Here is a 16,402-nt window from a genome sequence, read left to right as displayed (position 1 = left end):
CCGGATTCCTGTCAAAATAAAAATGCTGACGTGACGGCATCGGAACGCCAATATAAACAGCAGAGAAGATTTTTCTCAAAAATGCATTTCAAACGCAAACTCAGTAACGGAGAGTGTGTGCCCAGAGAATGGCTCTGTTATTCACCATCAGCAGGTACTGTGTTTTGTTTTGCGTGCAAAATATTTGGCGAGAACAAGGAAAAGTCAGCATTTGTGAGTGGGGGATATTTTGACTGGAAACATGCTAATGATCGTATAGCAGAACATGAAAGCTGTGACATTCACAGAAAAGCCATGATTGCTTACATCAACCAAGCATCTGACAGGGGGACAGTTGACTCAGAACTCAAAAAACAGTTCAATGAGGAGTGTGAATACTGGTCACAGGTTCTACAGAGAGTTGTTACTGTTGTGAAGTTTTTGGCTCAACGGGGACTTGCTTTCAGGGGTGACAGCCACAGGTTTGTAGACACAGACAACGGCAATTATTTGGGATGCATGGAGCTGCTCAGTCAGTATGATCCTTTTTTAAAGACTCATATTGAAAAATATGGAAACGCTGGCAGAGGAACCCCATCCTACCTCTCCCTGAATGTGTGTGAGGAATTCATACAGCTGATGGGACAGAAAGTGCTGGAGGAAGTAATCAGCAGAGTGAAACTCGCAAAGTATTTTGCTATCAGTGTGGACTCCACGCTAGATATCACACATGTGGATCAGCTGACTTTCATCCTGCGGTACGTATCACCAGAGGGCTGTATAGAGGAGCGCTTTGTAAAGTTCCTCCCTATTGAAAGCCACACGGGAGAAGCACTGTTTGACTCAGTTATTAGCGTTTTAGAGGAGATGGGCATTGACATTAATAACTGTAGAGGACAATGTTATGACAATGCTAATAATATGTCAGGAGCCTACAAAGGCGTGCAGGCCCGCATCAAGCAGATCAGCTCATTGGCACAGTGGGTACCCTGTGCAGCACATACCCTAAACCTGGTGGGGGTCAACAGTGTGAACTGCTGTGAGGAGACTGAACAGTTTTTCAGTTTTGTACAAGTTTTGTTCAACTTTTCATCAAAGACCACTTCACGCTGGCAGATGATCAGGGCAGGGTTGCAGCCCAATGATAATAAAAGAATAGAGACTTTGAAATCGCTTTCTGACACAAGATGGTCAGCGCACGCTGTCGCAACCAAAGCTCTATGTCAGAACTATGCAGGGATCCAGCAGTCATTACTCAACATCGCTGATGATGAGCACCAGAATTTGAGCACAAGAGAGAAGGCTAGGGCACTGCATAAAAAGATGAACAGACTGGAAATTGCATTAATGTGCAACATGTGGAATGCCATCCTTTTACGTTTCCAGGGTGTGAGTACTGCAATACAAGCGGTGGAATTGGATCTGTGCAATGCTGTGGATCTGGTTCGGTCATTGCGTGAATACGTAGCAGGCCTCCGGGATCAGTTTGATAGCTTTGAGACAGCTGCAAGGAACATGTCCCCCACTGTGTCTCATGAGTACAGAGCAGACACCCAGTGAAAGAAAAAAAGAAAGAAACAGGCTGATGAGTCATCTGAGCCTGAGTGCAACCTATCAGGCCGCAAACGCTTCTGTACATCTGTGTATATCTGTGTCATTGACCGTTTAGTGTCAGAATTGGACAGAAGGTACCAGTCATACAAAGATGTGTGTGAAAACTTCGGGTTTTTAAATGGGTTGCAATTGATTTCCCCCCAAGACCTCCGCTCAGCAGCATTGAGCCTGCAGAGGAAATACAACAGTGACTTGGAAGAGGACTTTGTGGAGGAGGTGATACAATTCAGAGAATTTGTACAGAATGAAAATATAAGCAACACATCTGCAGTGGAGTTACTGAAATTTTTAAGAAGAAGAAAACTTCATACAGTGTTTCCAAACACGGATATAGCTTTACGGCTATTCCTGACTATGCCAGTGACCAACGCGAGTGGAGAACGGTCCTTCTCCAAACTGGGCTTGGTGAAAAATAGACTGCGTTCAAGCATGCAGCAAGACCGAGTAAGTCATCTCACACTGATGTCTATTGAGCATGACATTCTTCGTGATTTGGATTTTAAGGACATAATTAGTGCCTTTTCTTCAAAGAAAACCAGATGAAAGCACTTCTAAAAAGGTAGGAAAGTGCTGTATTTATAGCTTTTGCAGGTTTTAAATTGTTGTGGTTATGAATTGTTTTAAGAGAAATGCACATTTATACTGCAAACCTTCTATAAATGTAGCACAAGTTTCATCTTTTTGGTACCTGGTATAAGGCCATGTTGCTATCCATGGTGCTGAATAGTGTGTCTGTTCAGGTGCATGTGATTGGTTCATTGGGCCCGTTGAGGCCAGAGAAGAGGCTCATACTTTGATCTGTTGCTGTTCTTTGCTTATGCTATTATAAGTTATCAGTTATTATCAATGTTTGTGCAGACAGGTGATGGTTTGTGATTTTTTCATAATACCATTTGAAGTCATACTTTCAGCATAAGTTGCTGTGTGTGGTTGTTAAATAAAGTATCTTGTGTTTATGCTCAAATGGGCTCAGTGATTTGTTAATAATAATATTATGGTGTTTTCTGGCTCAAAGAGTGAAAACTCACTGTTGTATGTCTCGGAAAAAAAACTAATGCATTTTGTGATTTATGTAGATTAGATATTACACTAAAAATGAGACTATAAATCGAGGGGATGGGGGGCCTCCAAAACCTCTCAGCCCCGGGGCCTCACATTAGGTTAAGGCGGCCCTGACGCTGTAGGTCGCTTGTTGTTTTTGTTTGTTATAATTGTATAAAATCTTATAAAGAAAATCAGTGTAGCGGTTAAACGGATTGAGATGACATCATTGTGGTTTTGGTTTCACTTTCACTTCAGCTCCGTGTTATTAAATAGCAGCGTGTAAGGAACAGCAATTTGCAACAACGTGCATTGTATTTGTTATTTGCAGCATGAAGTTACAAATATGATCACATTTACAGGAGAAAAGATGAAAAATAAATTAAATAAATTATACAAATAAAAATATTATTTGGTTATGGTGACAAACCATGATGTTTAAATCAAACAGTTGCATGCTGTGTGATAAAGAGAAAAAAAACATTTTTATAGAAAACAAATGTCAATGTTACATTTTACCAAACATGTTACATGTTGTAGCATTATAGTATAAAAAGGTTTAGTATAAAGGTTTTCCTGTAATTTTCATTGTTTTGGAAGTGTTTTTTAAGTTTCATTCATCAGTAGATCAGTATGGAGTTGATTTCTCTTCCTCTAGTTCTCTGTGAGTATTATCTTCTTTGTATGGATTTTGACTATACACCAGTCTGTCACATTGTCTACAGGATCAAGTCATGTACTGCTCCTCTATTTCTCTGTATTATGTTATCAGACATCTCAATACTATATCAGTGAAATTTGAATATTATCAGTATTAGTTTACTGTGGTGCTCATGGTTATCTGAGCTCTGTTAACCCCTGCTGGTAAAGATCATAACTACACCATCTAAATGCACATAGCATCTTTACCATTCACCATTGATTGTTTTGAGAAATAATTAAATCTCAGGTATTTATATAATGTATCATTTATTTTTTTGCTTTGACATTTGTTGTAAAAAAAAAGACTGATACATGAGATGTCTTCAACTCAAATGAAGGAACATAAATGAAATAATTTTTTTAATAAATACTATAATCTGTCTATGTGTTAAGCTTAATACATTTAAAATAATTTAAATTAATGGCAATCACAATGCGATCAGTGCTTACATAAAAAATCTCACGAAATCTGGGGGAAAATACAAATTCCCTTTTGATAAATGCTGGGATCAGTCAGATAGACTCAAATCAACATATAAATCAGAACAAAATGTTTCCAAATTTTCTTCTTGATAGAATCCATCATCTATTAAATTAATATATTATACTAGACTGTATTACTTCTATCACTGTGAGAAGGCTGTTTTATTCCTTTATTTGTTTGTTTTATTTGTGTTTAAACTGTAATGCCTGGTTTTACAGACAAGAAATAAGGACTAAAACACGTTTGAGCTTCTGAAAATATCTTGCACTGACAGAACTTAAAATATGCCAGGGTATTGATTTGTCTCAAGATATACACCAGTAACGTCTTTTTCTAAGGCATGTTTATAAAAGATGGTTAAACGTCTTAATTTAACTAAGAACTAATCCTGGCTTTAGCTAATCCTTGTTTGTGAAACCAGGCCAATATGTTTTTCTCTTTGTTCTTCACAGTGCTAATTTCAAACATCCACTCTGAACAAACTAAAGGTAATAATAATAAGATGGGATTTTTTTTATCTGTAAATTGTTTATTGGATTGAAAGCAGTGAGTGTTGCTCTATACTGAAGGCAGATATGAATGTGATTGGCTCAGCTGCAGTGCAGAGAGTCAATAGAAAGATGTGTGCATTTCACCGGGAAAGCAATGCCTGGCAGTACAGATGTGAAGCTACAGTAGGTTCATTCAAACAGATGCTAGATGTGTTGTTAGTGCTTTTTTGTAAAAAAAAAAAGAAAAAAAACCATTCACTAAATCTGGCATAAAGTCTAACATTAGCTAGCTTAGCTACTTTTGTTACTATTGACAACATTTTTTTAAGGGCTAAACATCTGTGTTTTTTAGCTAATATTCATTGTTGTTAGTGTAATTGTTTCAGGTAGGCAAGGCAAGACAAGGTGGCAGATCCAACTGCAGTTTTTAAAGGTTTTCTAAATAAATCCAAAACAGGACCAAAGAACACGATAGGAACACATAGCAGAACATCAATCAGGGAAACAAATGACCCACAAACACAGGCAATGAACAGACAGGGTATTAAACACTACAAGATTCAATCACAGAACAGACACAATGAATCACTATGGGAACAGATAGGCACTGGGTGGAATATGAATTAATGTCAATGGCAACAAACAAGGGGGCGGAGCAACATAGGAACAGCACACCGCATGCGTGTCTGTCGCATGGCAGCTGCGTGGCGTTTTCTATGGCCTTGCTTACCAGAAGCATTTTTGATGCGGGGCTGCTGCTGCTAGCCTATTCATACATGTATGTTTCCTATTGATAAACTGACCTGAAAGTGTCCGGTTTCAACTACAAAAACGTCACGTGATTTGGATTGCCCTTGTTCGACGTATGGGGAGACATATGGAAATGAACTACCTGCAATAGGCTACTTCATGTTAAACATTCATATACTGATTTGATTACACAAAGACTTTCGTTCTGTAGCCGGATAACAGATTCAATAGTTGGAAATAGGTTTTTATTTACATGTCTGCATTTATGTCAAACAGCGTCGTGTCAAACTGACATATAAACCACTTTTTGTGTTCTATTTTGTCTGGAAACGCTTCCAAGACGCTTGCGTGTGGCCTGAAAAATAGGCGTCGGTCCTATTCCTAGCATGCATGCATTGAGACGTGCGTGTCATGCATGCAGTGTGCACGGTCAAACCTGCTAACCCTGGCCTAGTCCACATAGACACGGTTATTTTTATCAAGAGCATCATGCTACATCAGCAGGCAGTGACATAACCTCTGACGTCAAACACAGCGAATAAAGGTGGACACTCTGTGAAATAAAAATGCACTAATGATGATTTGCCAACAAACTAAAAACTAACAACTCCCAATGATTTTGTATTGACAGATATAACACCAACTCTGACTGTGCAGCCACAGACATCTGTGTTCATTTGAGACACATTTACTCTGATCTGTGAGGTTCATCAGTCCACTGGATGGCAGTTTATTTTTATCACACCATCAAACCTTGAATCCACTGAAACTACAGGAACTAAAACAATCAGATCTGTACGAGACTCTGATGGAGGAGAGTACAAGTGCAGAGCTGGAAGAGGAAACCCTCAAGGTTACACACAATACAGTGAACCAATAACAGTGACAGTACAGAGTAAGTATTTATACTCACATTATACCAGTGTTGTTTTTGGCAGCCCTTTTAGTTTTCGTTTTAGTCTTAGTCTTTTGGACGAAAATGCTTTTAGTTTTAGTCACATTTTAGTCACTTGTAAAATTTATAGTTTTGGTCAAGTTTTAGTCGACGAAAACGCAAAAAGGTTTTAGTCAAGTTTTAGTCGACGAAAACGCAAAAAGGTTTTAGTCAAGTTTAAGTCAATTTTAGTAAAAAAAGTATTTTTTAACCAATGAATTTAGGTTAAAAAGTGTGGTGTATTTAATACAATTAAAATGTGCATTAAAGGCGGAGTCCATGATGTTTGAAAGCCAATGTTGATATTTGAAATCACCTAAACAAACACGCCCCTACCCCAATAGAATCTGGACCTTCTGTTGATAGACCCGCCCCACACATACGCAACCCGGCATTTGATTTGATTGGCTATAAGTGTGTTTTGGTAGTGGGCCCGTCTCCTTTTCAAACGCGTTTTTCAAACATCGTGGACTCCGCCTTTAAGGTTGTCCCTGAGGGCTTGCCGTTGTTTTAGTCTGTGTGCCTTCTGCGCATGTCATAACACAGAGTTATGAAGAAAAAAGTTTAGCCTAATATTCCCTCGTGTTAAGTTTGTGTGTTACGCTGAGACCTCGCTTATAAAGTTGAGAAACGCGTGCCTTGCCTTATTAAAATACACCACAGAAAGTATTGGAAATGGGCTATAGGTTTGACAAGCAGATACATGTAAAACCTTAAGCTTACCATGAAATGTGTCACAAGCCGATTGTCGAGTAAAATTGAATGTATATGATATGTTAACAGCGTGACTTGTTAGTTACCTAAATATTAGCGTGATGAGCCTTCAGGCGCCGCTTGAGATTGGTGATATTCTTCCCACCTAGTTTGTGGCCACATTTACCGTCGTCTCCCAATATGCATTCCGTTTTTCTGTCTGAAGGATTATACTGAAAGTATGTCCATAAATCATCTCGTCGTTTCCGTTTATTTGCGTCACCGCTACGGTCCTGCGAACTCGCCACAGCCGCAGGTGTGTTGTTGTTGTTGTTGTTGTTGTTTGAAAAATCTGGTGCGCGTGCGCGGCATGGCGGCAGCCGGGTGGTGGGCGTGAGCGTGAGTGAGACTGTGTTGACCCAAAACAAGGATAGAAAGCGGCAGCATTTAGCTAAAAACAGACAGACATCACGCAAAATAGGCAGAAATGACATGCATTATGAACGTGAGACTTATAATCAATTTCGTTCCATCTCATTTCGTCAACGAAAACTCGAAAGCGTCTCGTCATGTTTTCGTCACCTTAGAGACATTTTTAGCTAGTCATCTTCGCGTTAGCATCATAAAAAATATGTGCGTCAACGAAATCATTTTGTTATCGTCATCGTTGACGAAAACAACACTGCATTATACACTTTGTTTTAAAAACACATAAAAATAATTTAATAGAACACTGAACGAGTGGTAGTTACGGAAGATAAAACACTTAGTGCTTTGGTTAAAATGGGGCAAATTATCCAAGACAATACAATTGTCAATGAATCAATACATTGTCCTGAAAAAAAAATTATGTTTAAAATTGTGCAGAATTAAAAAAAGCTAAAAGAAAAAACATGTCTGCAGTATTTTGATTATAAATAGATTTTAATGTATGTACATTTAAATGAAAAATATCAAATACAACTTTTTAACCAATTTAGTTCCTTTATTTTAAAGGCAGCCACCATTTAATTTTGTTATTTAAATCCACACACACATCAGTCATATGAGTTTTAAAGATTTGTCTGTAAAATATTAATACACTGTTGATGATTTATAACCTACAGCAACAAGATCATGTTGATAAAATTATACAACTTCTATACTGCAGATATAACACCAACTCTGACTGTGCAGCCACAGACGTCTGTGTTCATTGGAGACACAGTTACTCTGATCTGTGAGGTTCATCAGTCCACTGGATGGCAGTTTATTTTTATCACACCATCAAACCCTGAATCCACTGAAACTACAGGAACTAAAACAATCAGATCTGTGCAAGTCTCTGATGGAGGAGAGTACAAGTGCAGAGCCAGAAGAAAAGAAAACCCTCATGTTTACACACAATGCAGTGAACCAATAACAGTGACAGTACAGAGTAAGTATTTATACTCACTTTATTATTTCCTAAGACACTGGATGGGCAGTTACAGTTATAGACCATATATTTTTTCACTCCAGTAATCAGTGGATCACGATACTCACACATGAGTAATGCAGTTACACTGAGAGTTTCAGGTGAGTCTGTTTATCATCATTCACAATATACAGTCATATTCAACTCATAATAAACTTCAGTTTAACCTGTCGTTTATATACTGCGGTTTAAATCTACAAGAGGGACCTGTCCTATACAATGTGTACAAGAGAATTTAACCGTCAAATACGATTAACATTATAAATATCAAGATAAACATTAAAATATCAAATGTATTGAAAGTTGAATTTCACAAGAGCTACTTATAACTTTTCCAATGCAAAAAGAAACATCAGTGTTCACTGGACAGACTGAAGATGAGGATCAGTACTTATTAATTTACTTATGTCACGGCCGGGGTGGACCCAAGTTGACTAAAAGGCCACGCCCCTCTCTACTTTCCACCTCGAGGAGGTTCCCAAGACCACTCCAATGACCAGACAGACAAGTATACTACGTTTAAAAATACATCTTTATTTAAATAATTAAAAATAAGGAAAGGGGAGAGGAAAAGGGGAAAGGGCACTTTAAAAACACTTCTTCTCGCCCCCCAGGGCGGCTTAGACCATGGAGCGGGGGCCCGGACTCCTCTCCACTTGTTCCTTGAACCCGTGGCGCCCTCCGCTTCCTCCTGGAGGCAAAACAGGTAAAACACTGTTAGTGACTTATTTTCAACACGGTATTGCGACTAATCTGGTTTTTCCTCCATCTCTCCTACACCCTTAGGTTCTCCTTATTGGGGCCCCTCACTCTCTTCGGGACGGTGCACTAGGACAAAGGTAAGTAATCTACTTCTTCCACACAGTTCGTTCCTTCCGCAGGACATTGCTGTGGGCACAGATGGATCAACACATAACCCAGGTAAGTTACTCACGGAGCTTGGGCCTTTCGTCTGCTTCGGGACGGTGCACTAGGGCAAAGGTAGGAATTTCACTCTCTCTTCCCAGTTTGTTTCCTCCTCCGGACTTTGCTATAAGCACAGACAGATTACCACATCACACAGGTAAGTTACTCACAGGGCTTGGACTTCTCGTTTGCTGCGAGGCAGTACACTAGGGCAAAAGTAGGTATTTCACAGTTCGTTTCCTCCTCAGGACTCTGCTATAAGCACAGACAGATTACCACATCACACAGGTAAGTTACTCACAGGGCTTGGACTTCTCGTTTGCTGCGAGGCAGTACACTAGGGCAAAGGTAGGTATTTCGCAGTTTGTTTCCTCCTCAAGACTCTGCTATAAGCACAGACAGATTACCACATCACACAGGTAAGTTACTCACGAGGCTTGGACTTCTCATTTGCTTCGAGGCAGTGCACTAGGGCAAAGGTAGGTATTCCACTCGCTCCTCACAGTTCGATCTTTCCTCGGGGCGCTGCTGTAAGTATAGGTAGGTTAATGCATCACACAGATAGGTTACTCACAAGATTTAAACTTCTTGTTTCCTTCGGACAGTGGGCTTTCGCAACAGCGTTCATGCACCGTATACCTCCACCCGTCTGCTTACGCCTCAGGGGTGTCGTAGGGTTGATGGGTCGAGTGCAACGGAGCCGAACGCTTCCCTAGCTCTCCCTCCTTGCTTGGACAGCCGGGGGCCGCGAGCTGGGGCGAACTCTCGATGAGGCTCCGCACACACCAAAGACTTCTGGGGGATAGAATCGAATATTGCCACGACCCAAAATCCGTACAGTACACTTAGTTGCTACTCACTTGGACGTAACGCTGGACTTCACCACTGTCTAGTTTCAAAGCGATGCGGTTATTACTGACACACAGGGGGCCGAAAGATTTGGTCTCTTCTTCGCACGGGGCACGAGCCACAACGTGTTCTTCTCTCACGAGTCGTCCGAGGCTGGGGCAGTTCTAGACACTGCAAGCACAGCACACACAGCAAGCTTTGTGTAGACACCAATAATAATTGCACTCACCCACAGCACTCGACACACTCTCACGTGAATTTCGGGACTGGACCACCTAGCCTCGACCGATCAGTGAGGTTGGTTGGGCGTCTCTTTCGTCGCAGGAGAGATGGTATAGTACACAATGGAAATATCAGCACAACCCCTGTGTGTTATTTTGCTACCTGTTTGGCTCACCCGTACTTCTTGTGTTTCACAGGGCCAGACGACCTACAGCAGACGGCTTCCCCGAACGAGTGGTTCCTGTTTTGTGCTTCCGGTCGTTCCACGGCTCACCCACGCTTCCCTTCACAGTGGGGCCAGGTACCTTTAACACACTCAGAATACACAATAGCAGCCGTTTGTAAATACTGCATCCACACACAAAACAGCGGTTACTCACTCGTTGTTTGTTCTCACAACCTGGGGTTTACTGCACTTGTTGACTCTGGATTTACACACTCACAAGTAAATCCGTCCACAAATCTCTTCACCTAGTCACCTTCTGCCTCTTTCTTCCCCAAGGGATCGATGTGCATCAAAATGGCGGCCCTACACAGCAGCAACACAGCGGGGACAAAGTACACCAACAAGCTTCCCTCTGATCTCTTCAAAGGCCTTTTTGTACTCTGCTTGTTCTCCTGTTCGACCTATCAGAAATCACTGTGTAAATCGCCCTCACCTGTGTCTAATTTGGCCTGATTTCGTGTTCTAGGAAACCCCCGGAAATTCCGGTGTTTGGAGTTTGTCGTCCGGGGGAACCATCGTCGGGCGGAACCCGTCTTCCACACTTTTGGTTCCGCCCTTACAGATCGTCACCTGGTGACACTTACTTATTCATTTAGCTGACGCTTTTATCCAAAGCAACTTACTATATATGTCAGTGGTCACACGCCTCTGGAGCAACTAGGGGTTAAGTGTCTTGCTCAGGGACACAATGGTGTGTCACACTGGATTCAAACCCGGGTCACACACCAAAGGCGTGTGTCTTATCCACTGCACCATCACCACCCCAGTACAGATCATTAAACTCAAGATATGTGTGGTGTAAATGTAATACTGCTGTTTTTACCTCTAAGCGTTACACTGTAAACAGAGACTCTCTCACTATCACTGGAGTTACTGAAATAGGATCACAGTAACTCTACTGGATGGACAGTGAGAAGATACACAGACAAACTGAAACCTTGTTCATCATCAGACTGGAGATCTACAGGAACAACATCTACATGTACAATCAGATCTCTCTACACATCTGATACTGGAGTGTACTGGTGTCAGTCTGAATCTGGAGAGAAACTTCATCCTGTTAATATCTCAGTACACTGTAAGTCTACATGACTGTAGTATTTAATTGCAGATGTGTGAATCTGAACCATAAAATCAGTGTATAATGAAGAAAAGCAGCATTAATACAGTTTAGTAATTTTAATAATCAGTGGAGCTTTAAGCAAACACCACTAAAGTTTTTGCTCACACAAAAATTTGACATCTGAGATATAAATGCTAATATTGATACTTGAAATGACAATACTAAAGTGTTGTGGATGTGTAGCATATCTGTATGATTGCTGGGGCAGTGCAACAGGTCAAGCCCCATTATATTCTGGTCCTTAGAAAATGATTAAGATTTCTAATTCAAATTAACTCTGATTTTATCTTTAACTGCTAGGCAAACCAGTTAAACAGAAAATGTAAATCAAATGTTTATTTTTTACAATTTATAATCATCAGTCATTTCTTCCGTTGTGTAGATGCTGATGTGATTCTGGACAGTCCTGTTCATCCTGTGACTGAAGGAGATAATCTGACTCTACGCTGTTTATATCAAGATAAAAAAACCTCTAACCTAAAAGCTGAATTTTATAAAGATGGATCAGTGGTGCAGAATCAGACTACAGAAGACATGATGATCATCCCCCCTAATGAAAAATCCAGCAAAGACCAGCAGAAGCTGGTGAACTGGTTTTAGCTGGTCCCCAGCTTGGTTTTAGCTGGTTTTGCTGGTGTAGGAAGCTGGTTTTGCTGGTGTAGCAAGCTGGTCTAGGTGTGTTTTGGTCACATTTTAAGCTGGTCTAGCTGGACTTAGCTGGTCATGCTGGAATACCAGCTGGTCATGCTGGAATACCAGCTGGCCCACCAGCATAACCAGCTTTGTCAGGCTGGGAGGACCAGCATAAACCACCTTAAACCAGCTAAAACCAGCTACCAGCTTATGCTGGTTTTAGCTGGATTTTTCAGTAGGGCCTACAGTCTCAAAGTCACATGAGGGTTTCTACTACTGTAAACACCCAGAGAGAGGAGAGTCTCCAAAGAGCTGGATCTCAGTCAGAGGTGACACTGTCCTCTGTAAGTATAAACACAATTTAAACATTTCTGCATCATTTGCAGATGTTCTGGTTGTATAAGAACATATCTTCTTCTTCAGCCTCTGGGTCGATGAGCTATCGTGGTCTGATAGCTGGAGTGGTTGTTGGAGTGAGCGTCATGTTTTTGAGCATTTTCTTGGTGCTGTGGTCCAACAAAAAGAAGAAAGGTTCATCTTATGCCCTTAAAGGTTAATGCTTGTAATATCTGTGATGTTCAAAAACGATATACTACCACAATTTAATGTACAAAGATATCTATAGGCATATTAGATGTTTGTGTATAAAATACTGTGTATTACTGTGGATGTGAGGTGCTTTTATAAAACAGATCTATAAACAAGAAGTTGATATTGAATAATTGACATTAGAGAAAACATCTTGATTGAAAAAAAAACGTTGTTTCTAATGAAGTTTCCCAACTTAAAATTTGTTAGAGAATACAGGTGAAGGTGACGCCATCATGAACTCCAAACTGAAGAAGGGAGAAGATCAAGGTGAGATTAACCAAAATAAACATAACACCATCATTTAAAAGTATCACCTGAGGGCTATTTCATAAAACTCGCTTGGAAAAGCGAGGATTAAAGTTACAAACTCGACTTGAATTAACCTAACAAATGAGGCGAGGCTAAAGCGGTTTCAAAAAAGGCAAATGAAGCTTACGCAATCCAACTAATGTGATCCAGATTTCCCTAGTCAAGATAATTGCGCGTGCACGCTATTCTTGAGCAGCCCTAGAGGTCGAGCGTGGATCAAATCGATCAAAGTTAAAGAGAAAGCGGTAATTTTTGATAAAAATGTATGAAAATGTGCTACTGACTGAAAATTATAATACTGCTGCAATAAACAAACCCATAAAATAGTTGGAAAGTCCTCAAGGATCAAATCCTTGCATGCAGAAACTAAATTTAAATATATTGTCTTATTTTAAAGTGAACACATGAAAGCAGGAAACTCTGTTAGAAATGATGGCCTAGTGGTTAGTGCTCTCAGCAGCGCATGCGGGGATCCGGGTTCGATCCCCGTCAATGCTCGTGTGGCTTTGCTAATTTTTATATACTGTACTTTTTAAAAATAACACAAATCTTAACTTTTAAAAGACAATTTGTAGTTTACTAAGTAACCTATATAATACATATTTAGCAGATGAATGATTTTAATATATTTACAGTAACTTTAAATGTAACTTACTTTTTTTGGGGGGGGGGGTACATTTCAAAAGCAGCAACTTGAGTGGACAATAAAGTAACAGGTGAAAATAAAATATAAATATATTGTTCATAAGAAGTGTAGTTGATTTAAGCATAATCATATGCTAGAAGAAGTGTCTAATCTCATAATGTTAGCTGCCAAAGATGTTGACTGGCAATGAGGAGAGCACTGGCATCTATCAGCAGCACAGCTTTACTCCTGCAGATGAACTGTTCTTGAAAGTAAAAAAAAGGGGTCACTGAGAGCATGGTGGGTGAACAGCATCTGCATTTCTGAATTTACAGTAGTACAAGAAATGATTGTGTAAAATCATATATGTTACACATATTCTTGACCAATCATTATTACTTGACATGTTACTCAAAACATTTTTGATGGCAAATTATGTGTGCGTTATAGAGCCACAAGTCATCATATTAAACCCTGGGAGTATGAGAGATTTTAAACCACTGGTTTATTATCACACTGTTAAAAAATTAGCTGTAGTTATGCAGCTGTTTGCCAGTAACTTATGTAGATTTAAAGGTTTATTATTTACTGGCAACAGTTTGTTCAAAGTTAAATCAACATTAAACATTAACAAGTCTATGATTTTACAGCATAAAACTATAAAATAACAGCCTCATGCAAAGCATTTTGTGAACCAGAAATCCTCATCAACCTTTTACTGTTGTTTCCTTCATATTTTGGTTCCCAGAATGCTTTGCATGAGGCTGTTATTTGATGGTTTTATTCTGTAAATAAAAAGACTTGTTAATGTTTAATGTTCTTTTAACTTTGAACAAACTGTTGCCAGTAAATAACATACATATAAATCTACAGTAAGTTACTGGCAAACAGCTGACAGTAATACTGTAAGTTCTACATAATTTTTTAACAGTGTAGTGTTAGGTGTTGATAGATAAACAGTTTTATGAATGGTTACAGGGTGAGGATCAGTTGAAGAAAAGCCTGAGGTATAAGCACATTATACTGTAAGTCTACAGTACAAGCCTTGTGAGCTGAAAAATTATTGTATGCAGGACACTAACAATCTTCTCTGTGATAAAAAAAGAATTTTAACTCATTACAACAAAATGCCAAGAGCATACCATCACATAATTATATTGTATATAGAGAAAGATACAAATACTGTAGATCTTTAAAATAATGTGCATTTTTATGCACACCAAGCATAAAAAATTAAATGACTGTACTTGACTTTTGTGTGTTGTATATTTAAATAAAATGTCCTCTTTGTGTGACAGACAATCTGAATAAAATATATATATATATATATATATTTCATCAATATGTTGCAATTATATGAATTTAGATACATCTTAAATTTGTTAATAAACTATTATCCTTTATCCTTATATTGAGGTAGTTAAGATTATCTTTTATATTCAACATTTGATAGGCCTATATATCATATTATGAAACACATGTCTATATTTTATTAATTATTTTTGTATCAAAATTTATCAAATTTAATATATAAGTTGATTTTCTTTAATTGTTAGATTAATAGTCGTTATAAAAGTCCAATAAAATGTCAAAGAGTCACCTGTAATAACATTGCATTTACATTTCAGTGTTAGTGGAAGTCTAGTTAAGCAACAACTGAGGCTTAGCCTGACAGTTAGCCTGCTCCGGACCAGGCTAGTTTGCAAGCATAAGTTTCCATAGTAACCGGGGTTGAGCTATTTCAAGTTTGTTTTATGAAACGAAATCCACCGGCAATAAGCCAGACTTAACAAAATAAGCCTGGCTTATTCTGTAATCTAGTTTTATGAAATAGCCCTCTGAAAACAGCAACTACAAGCATCAATCAGTATTCAAGAATAAAAAGAAATAATAAATCATTTAAATTCATTGTTTATGTCACGGGTAAGACAGGGGCCTATACCATGAAGCTGGCTTAGCTGGTTAGCCAGCTTTGTTTAGGATTAGTTTGTGCAAATCCTGGGTTTTGGGTACCATGAAAATAGCTTTTACCAACAAGGCCTGCACATTGGCTTGGTTTTGTCAACCTGAAACTAATCCTGTAACCCTGAGTTTGTTTAACTATTTTCATGGTACGGGCCCCAGGTTGAGGCAAGATGCGGATCCAAATGCAGTTTATTCCAACAAAAGTAAAAGTGAACAAGGCAAAAACGAAAACACGGGAAACTAGGAACATGCGACAACTAACAACAAACCACAAACACAGAATGAACGAGCAGGGTATATATGAATGACCAAGACCAATGACAGAGCAGAAACAATCAGTAACTAGGACAACACACAAGGGGAGAAGCATGATCACAATGAATATCCATGGTTACAAACAAGGGGGCGGAGACACTAATTAACACAGGGAGATACAACTGGGAACAAGGGTATACATGAACACAGGTTAAACACAGGTACACAGAGACATAATATAAATCCAAAACACAAGTATAACAAAACACCAGATAACAGGGACACAGGGAACACGTTACAGTTTACATTTTTTCAGATGTGGCTTCTGGATCTAGTGATGCGAATGCTCAGAAAAAACAAAAGACCAGAGGAGAAAAATAAGAGAGATGTTTCCATAAAACAACCTGTGATTATTATAACACTTAAGATTTGATTATTAATCAAATCTAATGCATTAACAAATCTTTCAATGACCGGTTTTAAAGATAGAAATTCAGTACCAGTTTGGTGATAGAGAAGAAGTGAGATCATCAAAGTTTCATTACTGAGAGGGC

The 16,402-nt window shown here is 39.1% G+C and overlaps 1 long non-coding RNA gene across 1 annotated transcript; it reads left to right on the top strand.

Annotated features, from left to right (window-relative positions):
• The first annotated feature begins 12,350 nt into the window (after window positions 1-12,350).
• LOC141362793 (uncharacterized) lies at window positions 12,351-16,339 on the top strand. Its single transcript, XR_012368380.1, has 3 exons — window positions 12,351-12,655; window positions 12,902-12,961; window positions 16,165-16,339. It is a non-coding gene; the product is annotated as an uncharacterized lncRNA (long non-coding RNA).
• The last annotated feature ends 63 nt before the right edge of the window (window positions 16,340-16,402 follow it).

This window comes from Misgurnus anguillicaudatus, unplaced genomic scaffold, assembly GCF_027580225.2.
Source record: "Misgurnus anguillicaudatus unplaced genomic scaffold, ASM2758022v2 HiC_scaffold_29, whole genome shotgun sequence".
NCBI lineage: Eukaryota > Metazoa > Chordata > Actinopteri > Cypriniformes > Cobitidae > Misgurnus > Misgurnus anguillicaudatus.
This window is presented reverse-complemented; position numbering and strand designations above follow the sequence as displayed.